This window comes from Myotis davidii, unplaced genomic scaffold (assembly GCF_000327345.1).
Source record: "Myotis davidii unplaced genomic scaffold, ASM32734v1 scaffold750, whole genome shotgun sequence".
Lineage (NCBI taxonomy): Eukaryota > Metazoa > Chordata > Mammalia > Chiroptera > Vespertilionidae > Myotis > Myotis davidii.
This window is the reverse complement of record NW_006282814.1, coordinates 550026-556196: the sequence shown is the minus strand read 5'-3', so window position 1 is coordinate 556196 and position 6171 is coordinate 550026.

Here is a 6171-nt window from a genome sequence, read left to right as displayed (position 1 = left end):
TGACCTGGAGCATGAATGAGGAGCTGAGAAGAGCCAGAGAAACGGAAGCTGCAGGGGAGGGAAAAGAAGAAAACCCCCAAGAAGACACGCAGTGAAGAGCTCAGCGAGCTCCTGGAAAAGTCTGGAAGCACCTGGCAGGAGAGGGCTGGTGCCTGCTCGTTTCCATGGAACTGGGAGTCTCCTGACTCCCTCCTGGCCCCTCTCCATCTTGGGCTGACAGCCCACGGCTGAGCCTCCTTTGCTCAAACCTCTGACAACTACAAAGCCCTGGAGGCCGGAGGAGCCCAAGTAAGTGGCTGGCCACGGGTGTGATGGGCTGGGAAGCACCTTCCCCTCCGAAGCGCCGTCTCCCGTTTCCCGGCAGCTCTGCTGCCACCTCAGAACAGATGAATCATGAATGAGCAGGATGTTGAATGAGCTACAGTGGTTGGCAAACTCATTAGCCAACAGAGCCAAATACCAAATATAGTACAACGATTGAAATTTCTTTTGAGAGCCAAATTTTTTAAACTTAAACTATATAGGTAGGTACATTGTTATTAACTTAATTAGGGTCCTCCTAAGGCTTAGGCAGAACCACACTCAAGGGGCCAAAGAGCCGCATGTGGCTCGCGAGCCGCAGTTTGCCGACCACAGAGCTAGAATGTTGCAAGAGCATACATAGTAAGCGCCTACCTCGGTATGGAAGCACACGTATCGCGAGCTTTCCCAGCGGGCAGCGGCCTGGTGCATGGCCTGGGCAGCTACCCGCGGCCAAAGGGGGTCCCTGCGGGTGGAGAAGGCACTTAGCGTGAGCCTTGGCTGGGTAAGCGTCACCTGCTGAGCGGCTGCCGGGGCCTGGACAGGCCTCCTGCTGTCCCCCATCCTGAGGTGGGTGCAGGCATAGGGCCAGCAGGAGGGGGCCCCTAGCGCGGGCAGCTCACCACCCAGGCCCTGGGAGCTCTGCCTCACGTAACACAAGGAACCAGAGCACCTGATTTTCATGGCAAAGCCCCACCCCAGAGCCCCTTTAACATCTGTTAATGAAGTGCAATAAATTTTTCTAGAAAATGGCAAAAAAAGTTTGAAAGCATGGACCCCAACACCAAAAGGTTTTCATTGATAGAGAGGAATGTTCATGGAGCATTATATGCTTGCAACATAATCTATGATTCAAAAAAGAAATAAATTGCCCTAGAGGTGCTCAGTGGTTAGAGCACCGGCCTGTGGACTAAAGGGTCTTGGGTTTGATTCCCAGTCAAGGGCACGCACCCGGCCCAGATCGGGGTGTGTGTGTCTCTCTCACATCGATGTTTCTCTCCTCCCTCCCTCCCTCCCTTCCACCATCTCTAAAAATCAATGGGAAAATATCCTCGTGCTTAAAATAATTAAAATAAAATAAACTGAGCAAATTGCCACTGATATAGTTCTGAACCGAGTGACACCTTCCTCAAGGTGGAGTTGGGTCCCAGTGGCTCTGGCCCAGGAGAGGCTGGTACAAGCTGTATGACACAGTTCTTGTTTTCAGAGCCCGAAATGCAGCTGCATCTTGCACAACATGGGGTTCCCCTTGGCAGGAAGGGCAGTGACTGTGGGCACCGGGCCGCGCAGGGCACTGACACCGCTGGAATGGCTTGTTTACAGCTCCCACTGACTCAGCTCAGAGGCAGTGCTCCGAGGGAGCCCCGCCCGCCATGCTCCCTGTGTCCCCCCAAACTTCTGCCCTGCGTCAGGCCCCTGCCAGACAGGCCCTGGACCCACAGCCTCATAGAGCCCGGCTTGCAGGGCTGAGGAGATGAAGAGATGGAGGACCTGGCCTGCCCTAGGCCTGCCCCTGGAGCCTGCGTTGGCTCCCCTGTATATCAGGGGCAAGAAGGGGACCCCTTTAGGGACTGGGACCCTCCATCAGCACTGGCCAGGTGGCAGCTGGGACCTCATCTCCTGCTGAGAGGACCCCAAGGGCTGGGAGGCTCCTTCTCGGCCCCCTAGCCCCACCCTGACCCCCAGCCCCACCCTGTCCGCTGTCACCTCCTGGGGGCGAGAGGGCCTGCCATGGCCTCCCGCGCCCTCTCCTTCAAGGTGGCTGGGGTTTTGAGTGTGGAAGGTGAGGGTGAAGAGCCAGGACAGGGACCTGCAGCGAGAGCCAGGCCTGGACACCGCGGGTCAGCCGGGCGTGAGTGGATGCGGTGCCCTGGGGTGCACGAGGACACCCTGGGGCCCCCACCCTGAGTGGGAGATGCCTGCCAGTCTCTGGTACAGAGCTGTTCCCTCACCCTTACCCCATCTGTCCGTCTTCTGCCTGGCATTTATGTCTGTCGATCGTTCACCTATCATCTATCACTTATGTATCCACTTCTCTTTCCTCTGTTGATCAAGTATTCAATTATCTTCCCGTATCTATCCATCTTTCACCTACCAATCAGTTACTCTATCATCTCTTGGTCCATTCATCCATCATCGTCCAACTTTTACAGAAAGAAGGCTAAGCATACAGTCCCCTGCTCTGTCCCCTCAGAACCCGACTCAGGCTCCACGTGCGGCTCCCTCCCCACCCGACCACTCCAGGCTCCCCCAAGGCCAGTGCAGGCCACAGGCAGGGCTCGCCCTCCTCAAGGCTCCCCCGTGAGCCCTCCCCACCCCCCTTCTCTCTGGTGTCCCTCCAGGACACCCCACACACGTGTGCATCTCTTGCTCCTTAGACCCTCACTCATTCTTGGGGTCTCTCATGTCCCCTGGGAGGACAGCTGAGCTGCAGGGTGGCGCACGGGAGAGGTGGGAGGAGTGGAGTGTGAGGGTCCAGGAGGAGCCCTGAGAGTTGGCTCTGCTCCACCCCCCTCTCTGGGCCTCAGCACACATGGATGAGTGAGAATGCTGTAGACACATACTGAAGACCTACTGTGTGCCGGACACAGTCCATGGGTGGGGGCACCCGTGGGGAGACCCGGGCCGACCAAGGTCCCATAAGTAGAAGCACAGGCATGAATGGGAAATATCACCCCTCTCTGGCAGAACTCCTCCGCGTGGGGAGACTGGTGAGCAGGATGGGTTACAGCCTGGTCTTAAGCCGGCATGGCGAGGGTGGGCGGGGCTCAGACAGTGGCCAGGGGGACAGGGTGGCCAGTGAGTCCAGCCCACAGCTCTAAAGGCCGAGTAAACCCCATGGCCCCCTGTGATAGTGACAAGTAGAGGGTCAAAGGCCTGGGGAGGACTGCAGGGCTGGAACTGTCCCCAGGAGGTGGCGGCACGTTCCAAGGCCCAAGACGGGGGCATGTCTGGAGTGAGGGTCAGGGCTGGAGTGGCTGTTGAGGTTTGAGCCGGGAGCTAGTGTGTTGGGAGGTGGAGGCCATCATTGCCTGGTGGGCACCTTGGGATGGGGCTGTCCCCAATGCCCCCAGCACCCATGCAGGCCAGCCTGGCTGGGTGGCCCGGCCCCCCATCTGGGGCTGCCCCCAGCTGCGTCCGCACAGACTTCCGGTCCTGGCCGAAGAAGGAACCAAGCCATGTGCTGGCCACATTGGAGGCACTGCCACCGCTCCCCGTGGCTGCGGGCCACAGGCCACGCAGGACAAGGTGCAGGTGGTGTTTGCCTGGACACTGGGGTGGCCAGGAGCAGGGCTGAGGGGCTGCACAGGGCACATCATCGGCTGGCACAGGGCCAGGTGGGGGGGACAGTCCACAGCTGGGAGCCTGAGAGGGGAAGGTAAGATGAGACCCTCTGCCCACCCAGCCACTGTCCACTCTGCCCACATGCTTTTCCTGGACCTCATCCACAGGGGCCTCCTGTAGAAACCCTCTCCACGGGACCCCAGGCCCCCCAAGCAGGGCCGCCCGGCTCGACCTGGGTCCCAGCACTTTCAGAACCTGCTTCAGCACTTCCCGTGCTCAGGCCGGATGTCTCGCCCACAGGCACTTCTGTTTATCCATCCCGTGGTGCCAAGCTGACCTTCTCGCCCCACAGACCAGATGGCAGGGTCACCTGACCATCTTAAGGGACCTGGGTGGGTGTGGGGAGAGGAGTGAAGACGACAGGGGTTCCCTGGGATCCCAGGCCCCCGAGGGTCCCAGCTGAGGCCAGGCCCCTACCAGGAGATGGGGGGAGCAGGGGTCCCGGTGGAGGAGATAAAGGGCAGAGTGAGGGCTCAGGTCCTGGCGGCCTTGGGGTGAATGGAAGGAGCTGGGGGTTCCAGCCAGGTGAAGTGAGAGCCCTCGAGACAGGCCAGACCCCAGAGAGCACCGGGCCCTTGTTGGGGGCTCTCAGCCCACCTGGGGCAGCCCCGCTCCCCTTGCTCTCCTGACAGGAGGGCAGTCACGATGGAGAGTGGGGGGAAGACGGTGAGCCCTGGGACTTGGCCTGGGCCGGTCAGGGGACCAGGCAGAGTGCCCAGGAGGAGGCCCCGGCAGCTGCCTGCCACTCTTCCCCCAACGCGAGAAGGCTCCAGTCTAGGCTTCTGACCCCAAATGCCCCCAGAGTTGATGTGGGGACCAGCCACACCTCCCCAACCCTGACACAGGCACCCCAGGCCGTCGCCTTACAAACGCGCCACGGGCCCTGGGCCTGAGAAGTGCCAGGGAGCCCTGAGCCGGGCAGGGCAGGTGGGTCCCTCTGCTGTGAACAGCAGCCTGTGCAGGGCCTGGCCGGCCCGCGGGCTGCAGTGCCGACAGTGTGCCGCCAGCCGACAGGGGCAGGAAGGCCGGGAGCCCACTCTGGGAGGTTGCAACTGAAGCGTCTTTTATTTTTTTTAATTCTCGCCAGAGGATACATTTATTGATTTCAGAGAGAGGGGGAGAGAGAGAGAGAGAGAGAGAGAGAGAGAGAACACATCAGTTGCTTCCCGTACTCGCCCCAACCGGGGATTGAATCTGCAACCGGGCAGGTGCCCTGACCGAATCCAGCTGCAACCTCGGCGTATCGGGACCGCGCTCCGGCCACCGAGCCATGGGCGGCTGCAGGATGCTGTGGAGTCGGCACAGGGTGCGCTTCACTCACGGGGCCCCGCCAGATGGGGCGCACCGGGGAGGCTCCCAACAGAGCGGACGATGACCACAGTGACCGGGCCACGGTCTTGGGCCTGGGCTACGGGAGCTCTTCGACCCATTCTGTGAAAAGAAGACCCTGGGGCACTGGAGACCCGAGACTCTGGTCTCCACCAGGAAACCTGCCTGGAGATGCCAGGCGCCAAGGAGCCGCCAAGCTCCCGGCCTGGAGAAGGCACGTGAGGCATGAACCAGGCGTGGCTGCCTGGCAGAGAGGCCAGCACAGGCCGCCGGGCCAGGAGGGAGCTGTGCTGGAAGCCGCACGGGAGGAGCAATCATTTTATTGGTCGTTTGTGCTTAGAGAAGCGGGGCTGAGGGAGCTGGGCATACGGTGGGCCCGGGGAAGCTGCTGGTCCAGGCTCTGGCAGGAAGGGCAGGGGCCACGAGCCCCCAGCGGTGTGTTGGCTGAGGGGGCATCTCTTTGTCCTTCTGGAAATGTCCCGAGACTAAGGCTAGCCCTGGCCCCTGGGGCCTGCTGCGTGTCTGTCCACTTGGCCCTCCTTGGGGGTCCAGTTCCGCCTCTGGCCTCGCTGTCCCTGCTTCAGGGGGAGGAGCCACGGATGGAGCAGGACTCACTGGTGAGTGTCCTCCAGCCCAGTCCTGGCTCTGGCGTTCGCAGGGGTGCAGCGCCCAGGCCGGGGCCCGCGGCCGAGGCAGCTCCTGGGGTCTGTGAGGCTGTGGTGGCACAGGCCGGGCATCTGCAAAGGGGAGCAGAGCGGTGAGGGCTGCCGGACCAGCGGCCCCGGGCTATCCTGTGACCCTGCCTTAGTGGTGTCCATGGTGTCGGGGCCACTCCGACTCCAGAAAGGCCCCATTCTGACCTGGGCAAGCCTCAGTTTCCCCTCCGGAGTCACTGAGGGCTGGAGGGCTGGCCCCAGCACACTGACAGGGACCCGGGGAACAGGGCCGGGAGGAGCCCCAGGCTTCGGGAGAGTCAGGGTCATGCTTGAGGACACACTGGGCCATTCATCCCTGGCCTGGTCATCATGCCACGAATAGGGAGCACACTGGCGTCCAGGTGCTCTGTGGGGTTCCCACGCTGCCATGGGCATCCCGCTGGCAAGGACAGGGCTGCGTGTGGGTGGGAACGCTCCGCTGCAGGCATCGCCCACGAGGCCGGGCAGAGGCCGACGCGGTGGGCCCAGCTCACGGTCAGTG